General features: G+C 46.1%; 1 pseudogene; it reads left to right on the top strand.

Annotated features, from left to right (window-relative positions):
• Positions 1-27,856, top strand: LOC146801756 (uncharacterized; annotated as a pseudogene).

Raw genomic sequence — 27,856 nt, 5'->3', positions numbered from 1 at the left:
ATGGTTGAGGCGAAAATATTGGCGAAATTGTTGGCCAACAGGCTCATCACCTGTATCGCCAACCTAGTACACCCTGATCAAACTGGGTTCATGCCGGGAAGGAATACAGCTCTCAACCTACGACAGTTGAATGGGGTTTTGGGCAGGCGTGACACCATCAGAAAAGATGCTGCATTGCTCTCGTTGGATGCATCAATGGCATTCGACACCATTGAGTGGGATTATCTATTTGCAGTGCTGGATAGGATGGGATTCGGTCCGAACTTCACAAAGTGGATTCGATTGCTTTATGCCCACCCCACCGTACATGTGGAGGTCAACAAACATGTCTCTAGACAATTCGGGCTGGGGAGGGTCACTAGACAGGGGTGTCCTCTTTCTCCCTTACTATTTGCTTTAGTACTAGTGCTGCCATGAAAACTGTTTTTGCCTATATGCGAATGATATCCTCCTGTACATGGCCTCGCCTTCCCACTCTCTCTGCCATGTTCTCCATATCTTCCACATCTTCGGTGCCCACTCGGGGTATACTATCAACTGGACTAAGTCCCAACTCTATGTGTTGTGGGGTGCACCGCCATTCATTCCTAGAGGGTATGACATACTGGTAGCAACCGAGGGCTTCAGGTATCTCGGCGTCTACATAACGCAAGACCCAACCTTGTTCTACGAATTGAACCTACTTGTCCCCCTCACATGTCTTCGATCTGATGCCAAATATTGGCAGTCCCGCCCCCTTACTCTCTTGGGATGTGCAGCTCTCTTTAAAATGTTGGCACTTCCACGCTTCCTCTACGTGTTGCAAAGCACCCCTAATGTTATCCCTAACACCTACTTTACCAGTATAGACAGTGTGGTGTGGGGGCTGTTGTGGGACAGTCAGGCCCCACGCATTGCTATGAAAAAGTTGACGATGGGGTGGTATGATGGGGGTATCGCATTACCCGACATCAGGCTTTATTATCAGGCATCCCAGTTGGTGGCTGTCAACAGGTGGGTTACTTACGGAGTATGACGACCCAAACTTCTGAACGGATCGGTGGCTTCTGGGTAGGGGAGCTACAGTAGGGCACTTTACTTGCACCTTGGCAAGCTTAATCTCACGGGATCCACGGCTCGCACAGTGGAGGTCTGGCACGGGGTGAATAGGAAATGGAGCTGGCATAACAAACTAACAAAAATCACACCACTCTGGGAACTAGACCTGCTGGGACAGCTCAGCAATTGTCCTGGATTTGACAGGTGGAATATGATCTATATCTCAACAGTGGGCGACATGTGGGTGGGGTGACACTTGCAGACCAACAGTCTAAATACCAATTAGCCCAAACCGAGGTGTTTGATATCTACAAATCAATCATGCGATTTGAGCATCCTTGCCTAAAGATGCCCCACTACCTGAGGCCTCTCCATTGGAGGATCGATTGATTCTTGACCCCATGCACAAAAAGGCCATATTCCTCACATATAAAAAACTATTAAAAAATCGTCTGGACCCCTTACTGCGCCTAAGACAAAGTTGGGAGGCACACCTGGGGGACTTAGAGGATGATGACTGGCACGATGCCCTGGCTTCCCCCAGAGAAGTAGCTATCCCAATGAGGCTGCGCCTGGTCCAACTGAAGACCCTCCATCGGATATACTTAGGCGCGAGGACCTTGGTCAAGATAGGTAAAAGGGATGACCCCCTTTGCCTCCGGCAATGCCAACAGCCGGGAACCTTTTTCTATATCCTTTGGGATTGCCAATCAGTAAAGTCCTATATAGAGCAAGGCCACGCAACAGATGGCGAGAGCAGGAGGCAAGGCGCTGAAGACTTCCCTCCAGCTATGTCTCCTAAATATTTGGGAAGCTACTGATCTAACACAAACTGAGCAAACATGGGCTTCACTGGGGTGGGTCATTGCAAAACGAAATATCGCTCAGAAATGGGGAGAGGGGGTGGTCCCTGCTCTGCGAGACTGGGCAGCTGACAAGGAGAGAGCAATGATCGCTGAGAAAGATGTTTTTAAAAACAGGAGCTGCCCTAAGAAATGGGATCATAAATGGGGGAACTGGAACAGATGTAGAGGTAGCGTCTGCTTGTCCCCTACTGTGGAACTACGACGTGAGTGACAGAGACTGCTGGATATTTCTGACATTGATGATGCGCCCTTACCTGACATTGCCTAGGTGGATCACTTCTGTATCAAGCATAAATGGGGCAGATATTGTTTCCCAAACTACCCCACTATGTGTGCGTTATCTGATGGGGTTACCTGTAAACAATAATATGGATAAGGGGTGGGGTTTGAACGATGCTTAACAGATTTAAACTGTGTTGAACAATGTACTTCTGTGCCGCGGACTTTATTATTCTGTCATTGCTGCTTTATGTTTCATTTTTATTTTTTCCTTTTCAATAAAAATGTTTATAAAAAAAAAACATTTTCCAAAATTATATTATTAGATATCCTCAGATATCAACCTACATATCATCATCACATTGTTTGAAACCCTCTCTATAGCTTTTACAATGGCTCAGACGTTATCAGTGATACCATACCTATCATCTTTACTAACTAGGCCACCTCTGACTCACCTCCACTTCAGTTATCTCCCGATAATAACACATATACCCCTTTTGGATGAAAACCAGACAGTATAATAGCAATATAAATCAACGTAATCAGTACCATAACAAGGAACAAGATACTCCTACATCGACACAGGCTGAAATACTGTCAAAGACAAAACACATCCCACTTCTGATAGTCACCCTTACCTCTGTTAGTCCTGGCATTCTTGGTGTGGTTTCCCCCTAACCTTTTGCCTTCAGACCTTTCCTTGAAACATGGTATTATTTGCTTACACCCCATTGGCATATTTAATTTACTATTAAGGCCCTAGTAAAGTGGGACTACCTGTGCCCAGGGCCTGTAAATTAAATGCTACTAGTAGGTCTGCAACACCGGTTGTGTCACCCACATAAGTATCCCTTTAAACATGTCTCAAGCCTGCCATTGGAGAGCCTGAGGGTGCAGTTCTAAACTGGTATTTCGACCTGGCAAAATAAACCTTTAGCCAGGCCCAAACATTCCTTTTAAATACAAATAATTCAACCCTAGGGCAAACCCTCGACAGCCTAGAGGGGAGGGTGTAATATATTTAAAAATCAGGACATGTACTATTAAGTTTTGAATGCCCTGGTAGTGAAAAACTGTTCAGTTTGTTTTTGAGGTCAGCACTGCCTATCTCTCCATAGGATAATATTGGATTTTGTAAGTGTAATTTACAAATGGAAAGAGATAATCTGTTCATGTTTGGTGTCTCTGCAATCACAATATAAAATCCTAAGTTATAGTGAAGTCGGCTTATACATTGCAATTCTGAAAATGGCACTTTTAGACAATGACATTTACTTGCCATGGCCATTTAGTGCCTGTAGCCTGTCTCTGGTCAGATGACTAGGTGTAGCTAACAGTTGAGCTTTGTGCATTCCTTTTCGACAGCCAGACATAATAGGGAGCTTAGGTGTGCCTGGAGTGGCCACAACTGAAAGGATGGGAGAGAGGAACTGGGCACAGCCCGAGGTACACCTGAATAGGCTGTGCCCTGCTTCTAAACAAAGAGCAGCATACCCCCCGTAGTTAGTCGGAAACCAGGGCAGGGAACGCAGGATGCCTGGGGACTTCAAATGGAAACCTCTAGAAACTTCTCCCCCACTTCTACGGCACTATAGGGTATAAATACTGGACCTCAGACATCAACTCTTCATTACACTTTTGAACCTGTACTTACTCTGCCAGGAAGAAGGAATGCTCTGCTGCTACAAGGACTGCCACTATGCTGGACTGCTGCGCTAAAGGAACTGCTGCCCTGCTGTGCTGACCTGCTGCCTGCTGCCCTTTTGCCTGGGAAAGAAGAACTAGACCAGCAACCTAATCTTGAACCCTGGATGCCGGAGTGACTCCAAGGACTAATCTGCTAGCCACCTGATCTGAGCCTAAGGGATATAAAATACGCCTCAACCAGCTCCTGGACCCAGCTGCAGCGAGTTCCTGAACCCCAAGTGGTGCTTCTCAGGTCCTGGACACTTGGTGTGGCTAACAGTCTCTTAAAATCGTGTTTTTCAGCACTTCACAAGTGCGAATGGGCCCGTTGGCACCGAGTGCGCACCGCTGTCACTGAAATTCATCTCAAGCTGCCACCAGTCCATCTCATTGCACATCAAGCATTGATCGCCTACGGAGGACAGCTAACCCAAATCACCAGACTCCCGACCGAGATACCTGGCCTGCTCTTCACACCATGCAGACCACTGCCCACAATGCTATCACTTGCGAACAGGACTCTTGGCATGTAACATGAGAAGGTAAACCTTCAGCAGAGCTAATCTGGGACTGTATCCAACCCATGTTCCATCGCGATTGAGCTGAACTTTTGACTTTGGCCCAGTCCAGCGCTACCAGATAGCCGTGGTTGGAGCTTTCTTCTTTTAGGCACTAATTTACACTTTATTCCTAAAAAATTCATTATGCCGAATCTACTGATTGTATTTTTGTTGTTTTATTTATTACATTTTGCTCTATTTGTCTAACTTGGTGTGGGATTTTTTGTGTGATGTTTTCGCTGCTTTACTGTTTGAAGTGTTGCACAGCTACTTTACACATTGCCTCTAAATTAGGCCTGACCGCTCTGTGCCAAACTACCCAGGGTAACAGCACGGGTTAATTTGGGATTTGCTTGTGCCTTACCCTGTAAAGGATTGTGGTTGTTGCTTGACCAGGGCTCACATCCCAGTCAACCAGTAACTCAGTTTCTCACACCGCTAATATAGCCTTCCTCTGTCAACTAACTTCCCAGTCCAGCCCAGCGGCACCAAAGCAAGAGGATACACACTGACCCTCCACAGAAGGACTCAACCACCCAGAGGCATGATTCACATGAGAGGTGCAAATACTCATCTCATACTTCATTACAGTCATTTGCTACTAATCAGAGCACAAATCTCTTATCCAGCCTCCAAAATGAACCGCTTAGCATTATATTGAAGCTGGATCACCTTCATGAGATGATACAATGACGGCAATCACATTTTTAATCTCTCGTACCACAAACACTCTCCTCTCACAAGACAAGCCTTCTGACACCCCCATTACACCTCACATCAAACAACTACTTCTGGACAGGAACATGCCTACCAGCCCAATGCTGTGCAGCGCTCCTTCAAACACATTACCTTTAATGCACCCCACATATCTGAATGATCTCTGGGAACATATCCTACAACTCATCATGCTATCACAATCTTCATAGCTAACATTCTAAACAAATCTTCCCAAGCAGCCTCTAAAGAATCACCTCCCCCCAAGCTAGTGACCCATCTTTTACACATCCCATCAAACCTACTCTTCAATTGTAGATCTGGTGTCTCTAATACAACATCTCTATCTTCATACTATTGCACGCGCTGAAACCTGGTTCTGCCCATCGTCCACCCCGCTATCTTCCCACTACAATGCAACTTTGTCCACCTTGATAGAACAGAAAAACCTGGTGGAGGGATTTTCTTCATCCATCGGGAGTCCCATAAATGCAAACTGGTTACCTCTATAAACTCATCTTTCCTGGGCCTCGCAGTGAAGATTACAAACATGAAACCTACACGAATGAGGCTAAATATCTTATACAGAACAGATGGCAGCAAAAAAGAGTTTTATTGGGATGTCATTGTCATCTTATTTTATTTTTATATGTTATTTATTTTTATGGAGCACTTGAATGCCCACAGGAGTCTTGGCGCAAGCTGATCAGGATAAAAGGAGGCCGTAAAAAAGCGAATTAGCGGAAAACAGCGATGTTTTCAATGATTTCCTAAAAGCCAAAAGATGCGTCAGTGCTTTTGATAGAGGGAGGAAGATCATTCCAAGCTTTTGTAGTTCCTTGAAGCTTGAAGCTTGACTCTTACACCAATTTGGCAGAGGCAGATTATAAGCATCTAGCTGGAACATACCAGGTGAAGAATTGGTTATAACACTGATCAATCGGCTCCTCTTGTGATGATATTTTCCAAGGAGAGTTCAAATTTCACAAAGGAAAAGACGAAAGCACTCACAATAGCTCCTAAACACCGTCCAGTCAGATAATAACCTGCTACAGAGAAGCTTGCATTCCTGCTGCTTATTTATACGCAAAGTCTGCGCTGCTGGTGCCATGCAGCACCAGAAGCTCGGGGAATAAAAATATGAAACTCAGACATTAGAGGCAGAGAATTGACCAGGTTTTACCACGACACAGCACAAATAATCTGTGCACATTTGTCTAAGCTCTTTTTAACACATTAAAGCCAGCCTATTGGTTTTGTCAATGCATGTTAAAAGTGTAACCGTATTACATAGGAACTCTGTGTGCAGGAATTGGCAGTGGCGGCTCCTCCACTAAGGCGGAGGAGTGTCGCCCACTGCTTAAGCAGTGCAACTAAAGGAAAAATAAAGTGATACTAACTCAATGTTAATATCTTTTTATTTGATCCTGCTGCTTTGGTGCCAGGGCGGGTGGGGCTTCTCTGCTCTAAGAGCAGGACAGTGGAGCAGTGGTTTGCCCACTCTAAGGGGCAGATTTACAAGCCCCTTGCGCCACTTTTGCGTCACTTTTAACGTGGGAAAAGTGACGCAAACGTGGCACAAGGGGCTTGTAAGTCTGCCCCTAAGTGCGCATGGTGTTTTGGCCGGCCCTCCTGGGTCAGCCAAAAAGATATGCACACATTACATGTTCTCCACACAGGTTGCATTACAGCCTGGGTGGAGAACATGTCCAGGCCCCCAGTCCCCATCTGAACGCCGAATCACGGCGCTCAGACAAATCACAATGCTGCATTGCAGAGTTGTGATTGGCCAGGGAAGCCTGGGTGCTTCCTGGGTGCCACCTGCTTCGTGTTCTGGGCCAAGTCCGACACGAAGGAGACACGGAGAGATGCAGCGATAAGGTACTTTTTTTTTTTTAAACCTGCTCCCCACCGCGCCACCTCCAATCCGTGCCAGCCGCCACTGGGAACTGCCAATAGGAAATATTATATTAAGGCTCTACAAAGCCCAAAATTGACTGCCTCAGCACACTACAAGGGAACTCACTTTATCTGATATTCCACCGGCCACCTTGGCTTTATATAGTGGCGTTTAGGCTGCCCTCTGCAGTCTTTTGATAAGGCAGTGCATTTCACCTGAGTCCTCCATAATTTAAAGACACTAGACACTGACAGATGAGGCCAATTTCTGCTTGCTGTGTTTTTTTTTTTTTTTAAAGGCAGCAGAGGCCTGTCCTAAACATGATAAGCGATATAACAGCAGTGGGAGCGGAAGTGCTGCAAGAGACCCGAGTCCACAAGAGCACCTCATTTCTTAAAAATCAAAAAGGCTGAAACTAGTAATTTCAACTTTTTGTGCTCTGAGTATCTTAAAATGGCAAGCAACACTTTATGAAGTACTACAAATTTATTTTAAAAACAATTTAGAATATTCATGTTATGGACAAATAATTTAATTCTGCTTTTATGAAGCTTGCTGAAGGAGCTGCAGGAGGCGTGTGAACGCTATTTAATCCTCATCAGAATAAATGTTAGCTCTGATTCAGAATTTACATGTGAATGGCATACCAATCATCGAATGACGTATATTGGCATGACATTTTGATGGCCCGTTCTGTTCTGGTTTTCATGTTTCATTTAATATGCATACACTTAGAGAACACAACTAGCCTTTGCTGTATCACTGTTCTTCGCTTTGAGTAAAACTCCCAGGACCCAATTCACATAGATATTTGCACATGTGCGTCTGGGTTGCATATGCAAATGACCTTTTTTGAGCGCAAACCCACTTTGGAATTCACAAACTTTTTTTTGCGCTTACCTCATTTGATTTACTCGCTCAAAAATAAATCTATCCAAGAAAATGTCAGATAATGTGCTCCTGTATGGGGCAACACTAAGGGGCATATTCACAAGGACCGGCTATACCTATTGCAAACGCTAGTTAGCGCAGTTTTTTTATCGCCGCCTAAACCTGACAAGTATCTCCATGTTAGCAGCGTATTAACAAGCCCTTGCTACATGGCGATAGTATCAGGGAACGGCGGTGAAATCTGCTGCTAACATCAGCGCGATAGAGACAGGAAATCCGGCGTTAGCGGGCGATAACTAGCGATAGGCCCATTAGCAGCTAGAAAACTAACGTTAGTCAGCCCAACGTGCGTTTTCTTGCCTCTAATGCAAAAAATAGCCTATCAGTCAACCTCCAATAGAAAATAGGCATAAAAAACAATAACATGCAAAATGGAGAAGCCCGGGCCAAGTGCAGCACACCTCAACAACCCCTGCAAGCCAGCCAACATCCAGGATGACCAGGATGAGAGCCTTGATGGTTCGCTGGACCTGCGTCTGGAGCCTGGATGCCTCACTGGACCTGCGTCTGGAGCCTGGATGCCTTGCTGGACCTGGGTCTAGAGCCTGGATTCCTTGCTGGACCTGCGCCTGGAGCCTGGATGCCTCGCTGGACCTGCGCCTGGTGCCTGGATGCCTTGCTGGACCTGCATCTGGAGCCTGGATGCCTTGCTAGACCTGCGTCTGGAGCCTGGATGCTTTGCTGGACCTGCGTCTGGAGCCAGGATGCCTCGCTGGATTGCTCCTGGAGACTGAATGCCTCGCTGGACCTGCATCTGGAGCCTGGATACCTTGCTGGACCTGTGCCTAGAGCCTGGATACCTTGCTGGACCTGCATAAGGAGCCTGGATGCCTCGCTAGACCTGCGCCTGGAGCCTGGATGCCTTGCTGGACCAGCGTCTGGAGCATGGATGCCTTGCTGGACCAGCATCTGGAGCTTGGAGTGGGATGTGGAGGAGCTATGGAGGCGATGAGCCGTGGCAGTAGACATTGAGGCGTGACAATAGCCCGTAGCTAGTGGTGAAGTCTGGCAGGTCGCATGGAGACACGTTGCTGACCTGTGTGAGAAGACCGCCTTGCGACCCTTGGAGCTGTTAATGGTAGAGGTGCTCCTGTGCACCAAGGTAGTTAGTTCCGCATCGCATACTACCATCCACCACTACACCCGGGTGCATGGAGGGGAATACCAACGGTGTGTGCCGTCTCCCTGCATCACAGGCCAGATGAGGTTGGGCTGGCCGTACGTTGTGGATGGTGAGGCCCCTGCGCTATGCCGAACATGTGTGGCGTGAACGCTGCAACTTCACGCCTAAGGGGGCCCTGCTGCATCAACTGCATTGCGAGGGCCATCAGCGGACTAGGCGGTGACTGCTGTACCCAGTCTAGTGAAATCACACCAGGCTGAGGCTTCTGCTGGCTGAATCACAGATTTGGGGAGAGTGCAGTGTATTGGGCCACGGTGTTAATGTCCAGGTAAGGAGAAGGTGGGCCAGCTGGTGTGTCTGGGGGGCGGGGGGCCGGCTGTGGCATCTGGTGAATGGTCGTTGATGTTGTCGTAGAGGTTTTTGATCTTGAGGTGGAAGTAGGTTCCAAGCTTATCGCAGAGGTCTTGGGATGGGGTTATGTCTGTGGCTTTGCTGCGTGGGTTGGTGAATTCCTGAATGACACTGAAGAGTTGCTTGGAGTTGGTGGAGTTGGCGAGGATTTTGTTGTGGATGAAGTTCCTCTTGGTGGTTCTGATTTGGTTGTGGTTGTCCGTCATGGCGTCCTTGTAGGTGGTGTAGAATTCGGGTGTCTTGGTGTTTCTCCAGTTCTTCTCCAGGTATCTGCAGGTGCATCTGGCTTCTGGGAGATCGGTGGTGAACCAGGCGGCTTTCCTGGGGCGCTGTTAGTCAGGGTTGCGTAGCGGGGCAAACTCGTCTGCGCAGTATGAGATCCAAGTGTGGAGTTCTCTGGCTGCGAAGTTGGCGTCGGGTGCCCAGGTGTGGTTGTCTCGGTTGAGGGTGGAGTTGAGTTGCTCATCTGTAACCTTGCTCCAGTTCCTTCTTGGTGGGCGTGGTGCTGGTTTGGGTGCCTTGGGTTTGTCAACGGCGAAGAGTACACAGCGGTGGTCGGTCCATGGTGGTTGCATTATGTGGCTGAAGTGAACGCTGTTTCCTGCCGGGAAGATGGGGTCGAGGGTGTGTCCTGCTCTGTGGGTCGGTGTGGTGATGATTTGTTTAAGTCCAATGTTGGCGAGGTTGTCATGAAGGATGGTGGAGTTGGGGTCGCTGGGTAAGTTCAGGACTCCAATGAGTATGTAGTTCATTGAGGCGTTGGCGTGGGGTTTGATGAAGTCGGTGATGGTGGTGGCGAAGAGGGTCCGGGGGCCAGGGGGTCTGTAGACTAGGGTTCCTCATAGTGTGGAGTGGTGGCTGGTCTGGATCTGGAAGTGCAGGTGTTCGGCGGAGGGGAAGGTTTCGCTGGAGGTGGTGAGGTGGATGGTGCTCCTGTGGGTGATGTCGAGTCCCCCTCCCGGGTGGTTGGGGCTGTCCTTCCTCTGGGTCTTGTTACCGTCCAGGATGGCGGTGTTGATGTCGGGGACGGAGGAGGCGTTGGTCCAGGTCTCCGTGAAGAAGGCGATGCCAGGCGCAAGAGAGCCGAGTAGGTTCCAGATTTCCACAGCGTGTTTGTGCACAGAGCGCTCGTTGAGGAGGATGCATCTTAGTGTGTCGCCATTGCTGGCGTCGGCTTTGTTGGAGGACGGGATGGTGGTTAAGGTCTGGCGGCAGTGGAGGCAGGAGAACTGGCCATGGGTCGTGTTTGGCGAGGCCTGTTGACAATTTCTGAGTTTTCCGGGGTTGAGTGCGTGGAGGGTGGCTGTGCTGTAGCAGTGGGTAGCTCGAGATCCAGGGTTCATGGCGCTGGTCTTGGTTGGGTCGCAGACGGGCTTGCCCTAGGCACGCCTTTGGTGCACCAGCGGCTTGCGGCTGCCACTAAATAGGGGAGGGTGGAGGAACGATTAGCTGGGAGGTGGGAACGGGTGAGGACAGGGGTGCGTGCCGCATGGGCAGCAGCAGCAGGAAGCAGCAAGCACGGGCTCAGAGAAGCCAAAAAAACTGATTCAAAAGGGAAAAACAAGGGGTAACTAACTGATGTAATCATGCTATGTATCCTCAGGGGGTGGGAGGGTGGGTAGGACTGCTCCAAACACAGAGCTGGGCATGGGTGGATTGGCATGCCCACTCAAGTGTGCAATGACTCTTTGGTTGGCCCACTCAGGCCACCCAAAGCAGTCATGCGCACTTCCCTGTTCGCAATTCATGCTGCATTACAGCCTGCATGGAGAACATGCCCACCCCTCCGGCGCCTGGCTGCATGACTTGTCCCAGGCCAATTACCAATCCCACCGCCACATCGCAGCGTTGTGATTGACTCAGGGGAGGGAGCCAGACAGCCTACTTCCGTTTCCTGGAAGCAGACGCAGGAGAGCAGGAGCTATAAAGACACAGGACCCAGCTTCGAGGTAAGATTTCCCTCATTTACATTTTTACAACACCCGCTCACACACACATCCCTGCGTTCACGCCCCATCCAGGGTTCTTTCCGGCGTTTAGCACCTCACAGCACTTTCCATGGCGGCCGCTGGGCGCCCATGCACAGCGGGCATACCACTCATGTGCCAAAGGCACATACGTAGTTGCGATGCATGCCATAACATCGGATTCCATTCCAATGCATACTAATACTAGAAACATTGCAACAGTAGAGTAGGTGTTGCATAGCGGAGACATAATTATCACTATTCCCACTTCAGTGAGTGCAACCCAAAACTAACCTTTGCACCACAAACCCAACCGTAAACCCTGGAATTCCTTTTTGAGCCCCCAAAACACACCCAAAAATAAAATTTGAGCCAAATGCACACCCAATTCTCATATTTTACGCCAAAACACACCCACATGTTCATATTTTACACCAAAACACACCCTAATTTTCATTTTTTACCCCAAAGCAACCCCCAATTTTTATATTTTACCCCAAAACACATCCTAATTTTCATATTTTACATCCGAAACCCATGCCCACCCGAAAAACTTTATATTAACCCATTTCTGACCTCATAATGCGTTGTAATCAAATGCGATGTAAAGGCACCTGCGTTGTCGGAGTTGCGGTGTTAACAATGTACTGCCTGCGTTGTAATGGTCGTCTCCCGTGCCAAAGGCAACCCATAGGCTACGCCGTTTGCATCCATCTGCCCATGGACCGCGCTCAGCATCAAGGAGCCTTCCTCTTGGATACTCCATCGCTACGACGCCAGCACCCTCCTTGCCATCAACCCTGGAGGCCACCTCGCCTGCCAGGACCAACCTCTGCTCCGGACCCGACATCGCCATCACTGACGGCCGCAGTATCACCCACAAGGAGCGCCAAGGAGGAGGCACTGCCTTCACCTACAGAAGCACACTCCGACTGACCACGCACTCTAATGACCCAAGGGTGACCATGGACCACCTCAACTCCCAGATCCGGACCAAGCACATTCTGCGGCACCCTCATGTGCAGGCCCCCCGGCCATGGCCCCCCATTCTCCAATACCATTGTAGACCTCATTGCAACCCAGGCTCTCCCATTCACTGACGACATCCTACTCGGTGAACTCAAGTACCACCTGGACAACCCCAGTCACAAGGACACAACCCCCTCCTGTGGAAGGTCCCCTGCATCAGATGCAAGCAGCAAGTCACCGCAACAAGCTACATAGCAGGACAGACGGTCGAGCACATCACCTCCACCAGCGGGAACTTCCACTACAGCCACAACACCGGACTCTCCTGGACCGACCATCATTGGTAACATCACGTCTTCACCTTGCCCACCGGACGCCACCGCCATCATCGCACCCCCTCGCAGCTGGATCAAGGCCACCGAAGAACATCTCGTCAACTCCCTCCACACCAACACTCCACCAATGCTTCAAAACGATGACACCGCAGCGCGCAACCACCTCCGATGGCTCTCCAACAGCGCCGACATTCAAGCACCCCTCATGAACGGCACTGCATCAGTACCTTCCGCCTGCCTGATGGCAAGCGTGAGGGTGATGCAGTGCCACAGGGATAGGCTGGCCCCATGCATTGATGGAGTTGCGTCATGGTTGTGGCATGACTGCAGCAATGCGTGATTTTGGCGCAGACAGATACGTCAGGATTCCTGACGTATCTGTCATTACTCGCGTCATAGAGTGCTGTCCAGTGAATACAGCGCATCCATGCTTTCACAAGAAGGGCGTAGTAAGAAGTGTTGCAACGCAGTCTTGTTGCAGCGCCGCAACACTTTTCATGACTGGTGCCCAGGAATGCGCAATATCTTATTGATGGTGTGCATTCCTGCACTGTAGTTATGTCGCAGGGCATCTCTGCAACATTGCTTGCAGCGCTGTCCAGCACCAAAACCTGCTGAGATGATGCCCCAAGTGTTATCCCCATTTTTAAGACCAGCTATTTTCTGGTCTTAAATAACTGGCTCTAACTTCAGTCAGAGACAGTTTTTTTGGTCTTCAGCACTTCAAGGATCCCCTTGTGAATATGGAGAAGTGGGGTTTGTGGCCGTTTTTGCACGGGAACGCCTTTCCTGCATATAATTATCGCTAACACGAGTGCCGATCTTTACAACTGATGTTTTCGCCTAAAAACTGTCGCTAACAGCTGTTAGCGACAGCTTGGTAATAGGGTGATAAAATTATCACCGCATTAACGGCCGAAAGGTGCCACCATAACTCCTGGTGAATATGCCCCTAAATGTCTTTTTGTGAGTGGAAAGGGGTAACGATCCCTTCCAAAACAGGGAGGGGTTTAGGGGAAGTTTTATTTTCCAGAAGAGTTCCAATTTCTTACGAATAAAAAAGTGAGACAGCAAATTTCCAAATTATAAAACAAAAGTGCCATAGCATTTCCGATGCAAAATTGTATAACATGGAATTATGCATGCTGAAATGCCTCCCGAAGACAGAAGTATTCCTGGAAACTCTTGCAGGTTTTTAGGCGCACTTTTGGAATTTCAGAAAGTCATAAAGGTGCTCTCTTGAGAGGTCACTTATCTGCGGGTGCAGATGTAACCCTTTCTTTGAGAATCGGACCACCATTGTCATTTCAAGGTCACCCCTATATTCTCATGGGAGTCTAAGAGTTTCTGTCATCACGCCATTTGTAAATTTGTGGTACATAACCATACGTTTGTCAAAGACCTGTGTGAAAAAGTTGAAGGTTGAAGTTAGAATTAAAAACTAACTTTGTAATTGTTTCATTTCTACAGGGGCCATCTGTTGAATGATACCACAAAACGCTTTCGTTCCCAACCAGATGCCATCAAACAACAAGCATTTGCAATGCAATCGGTCTCGCCTTTGGGACCTTACATGTATTTAGCTATGCAGCACATTAGCCTGGGTGCCAAAACATTCACTGTTCTTTAACATGGAGGGAAAGTAAGCACCAAACTGCGTGACACACCAGGTATAGGAAAACATGCAGAGAAATATTGCCTTCCAGCGAGAAATGGTGTAGTCCAAAGCTCTGTTTTTAATATAAAATCAGGGCATTCGGTGATCATATCACTGAAAATACAATATTTGAAAAAAATATTATTGTCTACGGGTGCTCGTGGGAGGCAATTTCTATGGACTGGAATCTAGAGAATGCTAAAGTGATTCTGTTATTTTACTGACCTCTGCTGGTCGTTTTTATCAAGACAGTTAAATCGAGGCAGTTGCCAGAAAAAGAAAAAATTAAAAAAGAAAGTCCCTCAGCAGAAAGCAATTCTGGTATTTCACTGACCTCTACTGGTTGTTTTCTATCAAGACAGTTATATAGAGGCAGTTTAACAAGCAGAAAACAATTCTGGTATTTTACGGACCTCTGCTGGTCGTTTTTATCAAGACAGTTAAATAGAGGAGGTTGAACAGAAAAAAAAGTCCCTCAGCAGAAGCAGACAAGTCCTAGGGCTGATCTCCAGAGCCCACAAAGTATATACACATATAAGTATATAATAAGTATATAATAAAGTATATACAAGAGGTCTTGAATGCTCGACCTAAAAAGAGTATATGGAACCTCCATTGTTGGCGACTGTTGATGATTGGAAAGGAGTAAAGTTAAAACATGTGTGGTAAATTTCAATGATTTTATGCTTTTGAGCCTTAAACACATCTCCATTTTTAGCTTTGTTTTCACAGCGAATTTCATTGGTTGCTTTACTCTTATTTACTTACTTATAATTAAATTGTTACACAGTGCCAAAGAAATTTGCAAATGAACACTTTTTTGCTCCCGCCCTCTTTTTAACTTGGTCACCTTGGTGGATCTGCGAAAACATAATAATACTAAAAGAAAGTTAAATGTGCGAAGTTCCTGCCAAATTTCATGCAGACCCGTCAATCAGTGGCAACGTTATTGGTAAATAAAATATATTATTGACTCCCTCTTGAACATTGACCCGCCATTGGATCATCACAAGCCTTATATATCTTCACTGGGTATCACTTGCTAACATCTTGCTTCAATTCAATTGACATAATATGATCAAACAGAGTCAAAGCTAAAAGTAAATTAATATTTTATTTCTTTGTTCGCCCTAAGTTGGCAGGGTATGCCCAGAAGTCAGTCCTGTGCTCTGCATGCCACTGAAGTCAAGCTAGCCTGGCTGATGAGGGGTGAAACCCCGAAACCGGTCTCAGGATGCTTGTTTTCCAGTCCAGGGAGAACCTGCCTGTCAGTTCAGGCTGGCCTGTTTCCATGGGGAACAGGGTCAGGACTGATTTCCATACGGCTGGGTTTAACCTGGAATGGCATGGGGAGCAAAGAAATGATGGATTTAGGCCCAGATTTCTGTACTCCGGTGAATGTTTGACATTGTTCAACATTCTGTCTATCCATTGTTCTTTTTGCATTTGTCACCCTGAGTGAGACAGGTATGCCCAGACATGGGTCCTGTGCTCTCCATGCCACTGGAGTCAAGCTATCCTGGCTGATGAGGGGTGAAACCCCGAAACCAGTTCTAGGATGCTTGTTTTGCAGTCCGGGGAGAACCTAGCCTGGCAGTTCGTGCTGGATTGTACCCTTGGGGAACAGAGTCAAGACTGATTTGCATTGGCTGGGCTTAAACTGGAATGGTATAGGGAGCAAAGATCCGATGGATTTAGGCACAGATCTCTGTACTGGGGTGAATCTTTGATTCAACATTCTGCCCATCAATTGTTCTTTACTTACTTATAATTAAATTGTTACACAGTGCCAAAGAAATTAGCAGATGAACACTTTTTTGCTCCCACCCTCTTTTTAACTTGGTCACCTTGGTGGATCTGCGAAAACATAATAATACTAAAAGAAGTTTAAATGTGCGAAGTTCCTGCCAAATTTCATGCAGACCCGACAATCAGTGGCAACGTTATTGGTAAATAAAATATATTATTGACTCCCTCTTGAACATTGACCCGCCTTTGGATCATCACAAGCCTTATATATCTTCGCTGGGTATCACTTGCTAACATCTTGCTTCAATTCAATTGACATCATATGATAAAACACAGTCAATGTTAAAAGTAAATTAATATTTTATTTCTTTGTTCGCCCTAAGTTGGCAGGGTATGCCCAGAAGTCAGTCCTGTGCTCTGCATGCCACTGAAGTCAAGCTAGCCTGGCTCATGAGGGGTGAAACCCCGAAACCGGTCTCAGGATGCTTGTTTTCCAGTCCAGGGAGAACCTGCCTGTCAGTTCGGGCTGGCCTGTTTCCATGGGGAACAGGGTCAGGACTGATTTCCATATGGCTGGGTTTAAACTGGAATGGCATGGGGAGCAAAGAAACAATGGATTTAGGCCCAGATTTCTGTACTCCGGTGAATGTTTGACATTGTTCAACATTCTGTCTATCCCTTGTTCTTTTTGCATTTGTCACCCTGAGTGGGACAGGTATGCCCATACATGGGTCCTGTGCTCTCCATGCCACTGGAGTCAAGCTATCCTGGCTGATGAGGGGTGAAACCCCGAAACCAGTTCTAGGATGCTTGTTTTCCAGTCCAGGGAGAACCTAGCCTGGCAGTTCGTACTGGATTGTACCCTTGGGGAACAGAGTCAAGACTGATTTGCATTGGCTGGGCTTAAACTGGAATGGTATAGGGAGCAAAGATCCGATGGATTTAGGCACAGATCTCTGTACTGGGGTGAATGTTTGAGTCAACATTCTGCCCATCAATTGTTCTTTTTACTTTTAGAAAGTTGACATTTCCTTTTCCTAACCATACGTGGCTTCTGAATGGTTCGGCTGTTGGGCTTTGTGTAATCCTCATAGACAGCGAGACAAAAGGGGACTAGCTGTTAGCAGGATACGTTATTCTGCCAAGATGGATGGGGTGGAGCTGTTCCTTGCCCCACCTACACTTCAAAGGGCTTACCTCCAGAACTCACAACGTAATCTGACACTATTCTTTTGTAACCCCAGACTTCTTGGAGCTTTGGCAGCTAAAGGGAGGAACTATCCAGAACCAGATGTGAGCGTAACATAGGCAACCCCCCCACTTCAAAGGCTCGTACCAGGTCAATTTGATGGACTGCCTTATTCCCCAGAGGACTTCCCTACAGCTTGAGGCCTACCTTGTTCCTCAGAGGACTTCCCTGCTGCTTCAGAACTGCCCTGATCTCTGAGAAGGAAGGCTGGAAATGCTCCCTTTATCCCAGGCTACCTGAGTGACCCCAAGGGTCAGTTGGCTGACCTACTGTCTGAGCTACAGGGACACAACAAGCTCCAGAGGCCTCCGTGCAAATACCTAACTGACGTGCTGCACTGCAACTGACTGGATATGCAAATTGACATGCAAAAGCCCTGCTGGCCTCTTCTGGAGTGAGTTCATGCTCCACAAGAGGTGCCTCCCCAGGTCCTGTAGTCTTGACTGTCATCAACTGACCTCCTGTGAAGAATGGTGAAATCCTGAAGTTTTGGGATCTTTGTTACAACAAACGGGCCTATTTGTGCCAAGACTTTGCCCTCCGTGATGACTGCCAACGTGGAGGTCTGGTGAACCCGACTCTTCATGCTACAGCAACCACTAGCCGTGGCTGGTATCACGAGATCTGTGCTTCATGCTACAACAATGACAGCCCACGGTGACCGCCAATGGGAAGCTCTAGCAATGACTGTCTGCAGCACCCAACCAGCTCTTCACACTACAGTGACAACAGCCTGCGCCTCCTGGACTGCTCTTCGTGCTGCAGCGACTACCTTCTGCAACGCTCACCTTGCTCCTCGCTGTCTCTTCCACCGCAAATGGAACTCTTCACACTGGACTTTAGGAAGGTAACTTTTTCAGTGGTTCCTAAGTGCACCTCTCAAGACTCAGTGGATTAGCTGCACAGAAACTCAGAGCAGCGGTTGGAATGCCATTGACTATCTTGCATATACACTTCACTTGTGGGATACTGCATGTAGCACCAACAGGGTGATTTGTTTGTGATTAGAGTGCACAACCTTGGGCTGTACTTTACAAACCCATTAAATGTACAAATTGGAGCCAACAGGGCCATGTGCTCCATTGTATTACATTGTATTGTTATGCAACATTTATATAGTGCTTACTACCTCTCTGTGATGGCGCTGAAGCACTTGCCTACATAGGTAACACACTTCACCGTATAGGGTGTGTGGCTCGCCGTGTGTTGTCTTTGTTTTGATCCTGTTTTGGAAGTGTTCCCGTGTCATGTATGATGACACCAGAAGTGCAGTTATTGAATTACGGGTTTCATCATTTAGCAGTGTGATAGATGAAGAAATGTGGTAGAGAGGCGAGCAATTTATGGTTTTCAGTAAGCTGGCAGCTTTGAGCAGCTGTGCAGGTCCCCTTATGGTATCTCCTATGCTTATAGTCCGCATAGCTTGTAATTTCACTGGGATGTCCATTCTGCAATATTTTGTATAAAGTTTACAGTCATGAGCAGGCACAGGTTAAGGCGAGAAATGGTAGAGAGATCTGCTGTGATGGATGTTGTTAATATTATCCCATATCTGATTGTTATTGTAAGATGTCAATAAGTCAGTAGCGTAACACAGGCCCCCGCAGCCACCGCGGTGTTGGGGGGCCCCCAAGCTCCAGGGGGCCCCCTCAGCACTGTACTCTGGCTGGGGAGCTCCCGATTGAGTCTGGAGGGGGCCCCTCCACAGACCTTGCAGGGGAGCCCCCTCAAGTTTTGTGACACCAATGCAATTAGTGTCATTGTAAGATGTCAATGAGTGGTGGCAGTATGTAGCTGGTTGGAGCTGTAGTGGTAGACCAAATGTTGGCCCACAGCATGTGGCAGATTTCTTCAGTTATTTCATGCCTGTTCAGTTGGTAATGAGTGATTAATTGCTGTGAACGGGTACAGTACTGTGTGCCGACCCTTAGCAGTTTTGTCTTACGTGAGTGTAAGAGTGACAAGCAGTAAAAGGAGATTATAATGCAACCCTTATGAACTACAATTAACTACCTGAATGCTGAGTACTATGGTATGGTATTGGTGTGGGTTACATATTGTATTGTATTGTAGTTGCATTTATTTAGTACTTACTAGCCCAGACGAGGCGTTATTGCACTTTATGCCGGGCACTGCGGTGCTGCAGAATCCTGGTTTATGCCTGCGCCTCTCAGAAAATATTAGGGATGAGATTTGGCTGCTGCAACAGCGAAAGCCTCATTCAATTTTGCCTTGTGGAGTTACTGCACTTTAAAATTGGGTGTCAATTTCCCACACACGGAAAAACCATTGCATGGAGAAAAATAACCCACTTTGAATCAGGTGGAGTGTAATTCTTCATAATGAGGGCCTAAGTATGCTTACAAGTTCTTGTCTATGTTGCACATAAGGACTCATTAAGCCCACATATGAGCATGTTTAAGATCTTTTAAGACCTATTATTTTAATAGCTTATTAGTGTGCTTATGCTTGTAGCCTTCATTAGAAAAATATGTTTCTAAGATATATATTATATATAAAAATTTGCATTTCAATGTTTTTTCTAAATCATGAATTGTTAAATTTGCGGTATCCTGGTCCGGTATCAAACATATTCATACAGATATCACAATTTTAATGACATGATATTTTTGACAATTCCTCTGTGCATTCTTTTAACATTTTCATAGTCAATAGAAACTGTAATATTTGGTCTTCAACAAATAAGTTCCAATTGAATTTCCTGTTTACATTGTGCTGAATGATGTAATTTTACAAGTGCTACATAATTGTACTTTGTAACATTTTTAGGAATTGAAATATGTTTACATGTTTTCTGGTTTTCAGTGTGGGTATGATGCCCGTCCACTTCTTAGCATTGGTATTAAATCACGCATTACACACTGCAGACCTGCATATATGTCTAAAATATCTGTACATATGTCTTATGATAATCTTGATCATATTGATTTCTGCCAATGTTATATATCAAATGAGCAGATGCTATTTACAAAAATGTTCCTTGGTGTAATATTATAAAACTAATTTCTTTTCCGTTGCCTAATTTCTTGCTTGATAAAAAAGTTCTTAAAGTTATTATTATAACTCCAACATACTTTGAACAGAATATTATTGAAACAAATGAAAATAAATGGATGGTGATGCTCAATTTTCAATTAACTTTATTACACCATGAGTATTTAGTAAGAATGGCATGTTGCAAATACTCCAAGCCCTGTATATATTTTTGAATATTAAGTGACATCAACCGACTAAACATAAAAAATTACGTATGAAGGAGGAAACAGTTTTATGAGGAAATAGTTTTATCTTAAATCCAAGTGCATATATATTCACCTCTTTCCTAAATCAGTTCGTGTGTATGTGCTTAGAAAGGCAATCTATCATTTCTCAGCAATGAGTTATGATATGGACACCATCCTGCAATTTTAGTTGCTGATGCGAACTGGAAGCTTTAATTTCAAACACAAGGGCCTTATTACGAGTTTGATGGCCTTCCAATGGGACTGCCACTGCGGCGATCCCAGGAAGGCTGCCAAGCCCGTGGGGAGCCTACCGCCGGATTTCCGACGCGAATCCAGGGCGGGTGGACGGTGCAGCGGCGATGTCACACGGCTGTCTGTTAAGCTCATATGAGAGCTTAACAGCAGGCCTCCGCTGTGAGTGTGCCTACTGATAGTTTCTGCACGGTGTGGCATGCAGCATGTCATACATGCCACACCCTGCAGTAACGAGGGTGCAATTCCAGAGGGTCACAACATGTGCACCCTGCATGCACTCCCAGGCACAGATTTGACTGCGAGCCCTGTTTGTGCCCCATTATCTGCATGTCCACTACTCTTTTTATGGTGGGTTCTCTGCCATGAAAAGGGCAGTGGATATGCAGGTCGTAATACGCTCTGCGGTGACAGCATCATCACCGCAAGAATAATTAGGACCTTTGCAGACCGCCTCCACAGCAGGATCGTTGATCCCGGCGGAGTGGCGGTCTCATGCCGGTCCCACCGCCACACTCAGTGGGCAGATCCACCATGGAGTTCGGACTGCCACCGTGAGTATGAAGGTCGCAGGAACACCGTACTCAAAATAAGCGCCATAATCTAAATTCTCAGTTTCTTCCTATTTCTGGAGTACCACAATTTATTTTCAAGTAAAATCTGTTAGTTATTTCACTGGTGGCCTCTGGTCATTTTGACTGTCTGATTAAATTTGTTTATTAATATCTATGCATTTTTTTAAATAAATCATCTACATTGTTATCACACATCAACTCAACAACTCAGTCATTGGTATTTGCATTACAGTTATTTGTCTACTCAGTGTTCTGATGGTTTAATGTTGTGCTAGAGTTTTGAACTACTGAAACTTCTCACTACATGCATAGTAAGGTGCAGGGAAATCGTGAATTTAAAATTCCTTTGCACACAGTCAGAATGCATATGTAGCGGATCACTCAATAACATATTATCACTTGTACCTCAAATTTATAGTTAGGAATTATAATAATTTTATTGCCATGGATTGGGAATTTAAGGTCACTTCTTCGATGTGACCCCAATAACCCACCTGGACTGTAGCCTGTGGCACTAGGAGCCTGTATAAAACTTCTATCTATGTGCTCAATACAATGAATTGTAGATTATCAAACCCATAGTAGCTGTTCCTGCATTTATAAAAGACAAGCACATAATTTGTGCTGACGCACTTCCATCCATACATGACCAGAGCATGCAGTCTGAACTGTGTGCTTCAAAACACGTTCACACGTTTGAGATTAATAATCATACAAGGATTAACAATGCCAATCTTTGGCAATCACTCAGTCCTGGAGGTGGGTGACATTCTCCCGTTCTGCTGGTCAGACTACCTAGCGGTAACTTTTAGAATTACATTGCAGAAGAGAACAGACATAGTGTTAGTACTCATTTTACAGAAGTTGAAGTAAAATGTCCTCCATAGACATGGAATTAGCCCTCATGTGTGTTCCCTTTCAGGAGAGTAAGGTGATAGTGATAGATATAACTCGAAATGTAATTCTACATATCATTGGCGGAGCTGTCGATTACTCTATGTATAACTATCAATTGATAAGACTGTGGAAACAGGCATTCCCTCACAAAAATATTTGCTCACACTGATCCCAAATGTGCTGAGTGAAGAACTTTGCAACTTCATGACATTTGCAGTATTCCTGAAAGTTTAAACACCTCTGTAGTACTATTAACACTGCATTTTTGCGGTCTTAGTAAAACAAGCATTGGCATAGCTAATAGGTCTCTGCTTTAAACTGATGCTTTTTGACAATTGCATGCTAAACTGGGCATCAAGCTGCATGCATTAGCATTCCTGTCAATCTTGAAGTGAGTTCTTCAATTAAAGAAAACCCATTCCAAGATTTCCGCTTACGTGCATGCACACATCACCGGGCCGACCATTGTTAATTTATGAACCACTAAAAAAGGTAATGGGAAGAATGCTTGCAATTCTTGTAACCACTGGCAATCGCTCATCAGCCAGGTACAGCTTGGTTCCAGAGACACAGTGAGCATGGGCACCCTGCCTGTGCACACCCATGCCACTTAGGGTGGTACATGAAATGCACAAAAGATGATAGGGGGAATGCTTGCAATTCTTGTAACCACTGGCAATCGCTCATCAGCCAGGTACAGCTTGGTTCCAGAGACACAGTGAGCATGGGCACCCTGCCTGTGCATATTAGGGTAGTACATGAAATGCACAAAAGATGATAGGGGTAATGCTTGCAATTTGTCTGAGCACTGGCAATTGTTCGGGTTAGCATCCCAACCCATCGTTCTTTTGCTCACCATGCCATCTCAGTTTAGACCCAGCCATATGTAAATCAGTCAGGCCAGGTTCTCCCTGAAACAGAACACAAGCAACCCATGACCGGTTTCTCTCTAGTTATGGGCTCATCAGCCAGGTACAGCTTGGTTCCAGTGACACAGTGAGCAAGGTACTCTCATCTGGGCATATCCATGCCACTCAGGGCGGGACATGAAATACACAAAAGGTGATGGGAAGAATGCTTGAAATGTGTCTAACCACTGGCAATCGCTAGGAGTAGCATCCCGACTCATCATTCTATTGCTCGCCATGCCGCCGAAGTTTGGACCTAGCCATATGCAAATCAGTCTTGGCTCTGCTCCTCATGGGAACAGTCCCTCCGGAACTGCCATTCCAAGTCCTCTCTGAACCAGAACACAAGCAACCCAGGACAGGTTTCGCCCTAGTTATGGGCTCATAAGCCTGGTACAGCTTGGTTCCAGTGATACAGTGAGCATAGGACCCATGTCTGGACATTCCCATGCCACTTTGGACTGGAAATGAAATACAAATGGTGATGGGAGACATTCTTGCAATTTGTCTAACCACTGGCAATCACTGGGGGTAGAATTCTAACCCATCATTCTTTTGTTCACCATGCCACTTCAGTGTGGACCCAGCCATATGCAAATCAGCCTCGACCCTGTTCCTCATGGGAACAGTCCAGTCCGAACTGCCAGGCCTGGTCTTCCCTGACACGGAACACAATTAACCCAGGACCGGTTTCATCATAGTTAGCACCCATCAGCTGGGGAAAGCTTGGTTCTAGTGACACAGTGAGCATGGGGCCCACGCCTGGGCATACCCATACCAACTTTGGGGGGTATATGAAACACACAAAAGGTGTTTGAAGGAATGCTTGCAATTTGCCTAACCACTGGCAATCGCTCAGGGTACCATCCCAACCCATAGTTATTGTGCAAATACTGCCGCCACAGTTTGGACGCAGTCACATGCAAATCAGTCTTGACCCTGCTCCAATGGAAACAGTCCAGCCGGGACTGCCAGGCTAGGTGCTCCCTGATCCAGAACACAAGCAATCCAGGACTTGTTTTATCCCAGTTATGGGCTCATTAGCCCGGTACAGCCTAATTGCAGTGACACAGTGAGCATGGGACCCATGTTTGGGCATACCCATGCGGTACATGAAACACACTAATGGTGATCAGAGGAATCCTTGCAACTTGTCTAACCACTGGCAATCTGGCTGCATGCATTCTAATAGAGCGGGTTTAAGACCGCCAACTCCATGGTCTTCTTGGGACAGCCACCACGGCGATATGGCGTTAAGACCGCCAAACTCGTAATAGGGCTATACACTTTTTACTAAAAATGATGCATACATCGGACATGCCATAGTCATGTTTTTTCAAGTCCTTCTACATCAGTTTTTCTATAAGCTGTTAGTGTGATATCTCACTTCATCACTGACTGCTATTGTGTATTTAATCATATTGGGTCCCATTCACAAAGAATTTGCTCTGAGTAGGTGTGACTTATTCTTCTTCTACTGCGGCATACTCCTGGATTTTAAGAGTAAACCCTAAGTACTTCAGCCTCATTCCTGGAATTCAGGAGCAAGCTAGTAGTACTGCAAGAGTATAACAAAAATCAGCCTTGATGTTTGGAGCATTCTATAGTGTTTTTCCATGACTGGGTTATTACATTTCTGACAGACCAATGTACCAGTGAGCATGGGACCCACGTCTGGGCATAGCCATGCCATTTAGCGTAGTCCATGAAACACACAAACAAGTGTTTCACAATTGTTTGGAGCCCAAGTCCAACATACTGCTCTCAGTAAGAAAAGGGATATGTGGTCCAGAATAGTCGACAGAGTGAATGCTGTAGGTACCACCCTGTGCACACATGAGAGAATAAGGAAGAGGTGGAACGACCTGAGGTGGAAGGTGCGTTCCTTGGCCTCCAAACAACACCTGGAGGCCACAGAAGACTGGTGTGGTCCTCCCAGCTTTCCAATGCATCTGTTTCCCTGGGAGGAGAAGGTCTTGTTCATCCTGCATTCTGAGGACTTGACAGGAATACCTGGGGGAGTGGAGTCTGGTAAGTTACACCTTACTAACTGTCACAACACCTCAATGTCCTGTTTGCTCTCAACTCAGCTTTTGCCATTGTGTTGTGTACCTAGTTTCCTAACATACAATCCTCAAAGTATCAAAGATATTGATTTATCTGTGTTAAAGTCTATTATTGCATATAGGATCATATGTATCATTCTCCATTACAAGCCACATGTTGGAATGGTGTCTGTAAGTGTTTTACTGTATAAATATAATTCCAGGACCCATGATATGTGTTAATATGTAAATGTATGGTCCATCCCAACTTTATTTCGGCAACAGGTATGTAACACTAACCATTTTGCATATGGTAGCAAGTAGAGATTGAAATGACTACAGCTACCATGAAGCCCTATTTCTGTAACTCAAAACAAGATGAATTTGTGACTTTGCCCATTCTCACCCATATGACAGATTACAGCTGACCTTCATTTCTTGTGGAGTTAACCATTTTGCAAGTATTAGCAAATAGAGTTTGAAATTACTACAACTATTATGAGGCCCTGTTTCTGTAACTCAAAACAAGATGCAATTGTGATTTTGCCCATTCTCACCTGTCTGACATATTACAGCTGATGTTCATCTCTCATGGAGTTAACCATTTTGCAAGTGTTGGCAACTAGAGTTTGAAATTACTACAACTATTATGAGGCTCTGTTTCTTTAACTCAAAACAAAATGAAACTGTAATTGTGTCCTTTCTCACCTGTCTAACACACTGCAACTGCTGTTCATTTCTCATGGAGTTAACCATTTTGCAAGTGTTGGCAGGAAGAGATTCAAATTACCACAGCTGCTACGAGGCCCTGTTTCTGTAGCTCAAAACAAGATGAAATTTTGATTTTGCCAATTCTCGCTTGTCTTACATATTACAACTAATATCCATTTCTCATGTAGCTAACCATTTTGTAGTGCTGGCTAGAAGAGATTGAAATTACTACAAATACTATGAGGCCCTGTTACTTTCACTCAAAACAAGATGAAATTGAGATTTTGCCCATTCTCACTTATCTGAAATATTACAACTGATGTTAATTTCTCATGTAGCTAACCATTTTGCAAGTGTTGGCAAGTAGAGATTGAAATTACTACAACTACCATGAGGCCTTGATTCTGTAACTCAAAACAAGATGCAATTGTGATTTTGCCTATTCTGACTTGTCTGACATATTGCAACTGATGTCCAGTTCTCGTAGACTGAGCAATCTACATACAATGCTCTACTCAGAGACATTTCTGCCTAGTTAGCTTTATGTTGTTCTAGTGTCCTCAACTGAAACTATCGTTTGCACGAGTTACACCAGACCAAGGGTGTAGCTCAAATATTTGTAAGGCATGAAGGTAACTCAGCTGATGAGAAGTGGCAGGTGACCCATTTACTCTGCACTGCTCACATGATGACTAATGCTAAATATGCAACCAAGTTGTGTGATCACCTGTTTTGTACACACCTAGGCCTCGGAATAGTCAAAAACATGTTACGTCTCCACTGTGTTGCCTTAAATGTATGGGAGATGTCATGTGTATTCCTTAATCCAAAATGCAACATGTCAGGTCATCTAATGAGCTGCTTAATTCAAGTACATGTATTTAATGTCTCCAAATGTCTTGGTGACGATTTCAATACCACTGAAATGTATCACAGTAGTAATCTTTACCTATTTTGTTTTTCCTAGGGTTCTACTTACTGTGTCACAAAACATGTGGATGTAGATACCAAACTTCCACCAATAACAATGCTTTCTATTGCACAACAGCTCCATCTGGCAGAGCATCTGGCCAGAGCTTGGCCACCAAAGAGACTCCCACTCCATCTCAGGATCAAGCCCTCAGTAATGACAACATTCCTGGATATATAGACGTGGATGACTGTACTGATCCATCTAGTAAGCCTGGGCAGACGCAAACAGTGAATCTCACTGTGCCCACACCAACACCTCCCACCCCAGCTGCAGCACCCGAGCCAACCTCAGTCCCCCCCAACCTGTGTACCTAGCACAGTTACGTCCATTGTGTGCCCCCAAGTCCTGGACCCTGAGGTGACAATCATCAGCCCAGCTACATAGGAACCAGTGGGAGAGTGCACTCTGGGCCAAGGGCACAGGCTCATGGAGCTGGGGGTCATGGGAGGGATACTGTGGGCCAGCTGAGTGCGGCCACTGGGCCACTCACACCTAGGCCACCATCAACTAAGTCTTGAGAGCCAATCAGGACTTCCAAGGCATGATGGGCCAGTTCCAAACCGAAATCCGGGAGATAAAGCAGCTGCAGAGGGACATACACTATGAGATGCAGGCCCATAATGCTAACATTGTCTCTCTCATAGGGGTGCTGCAGGACATCCACACACACCTGTGCAGGGCTTTTCCAGCACCATCTACCTCTTCATGTGGTCCAACAACATCAGGCCCATCAACATCTGCGGCAGCCACAGGAAGGGAGGTCATGCCAGTAGAAGACACATCTGCAGACACCCCTGTCCCTGCAGCTGTAGATAACCCCCGCACTGCCAAGCAGGGACGTCCACAGAAATAA

The sequence above is a fragment of the Triturus cristatus genome, chromosome 8 (assembly GCF_964204655.1).
Source record: "Triturus cristatus chromosome 8, aTriCri1.1, whole genome shotgun sequence".
Classification (NCBI taxonomy): Eukaryota; Metazoa; Chordata; class Amphibia; order Caudata; family Salamandridae; genus Triturus; species Triturus cristatus.
The sequence above is the reverse complement of the archived record's forward strand: the minus strand, read 5'-3'. Positions and strand labels throughout refer to the sequence as shown.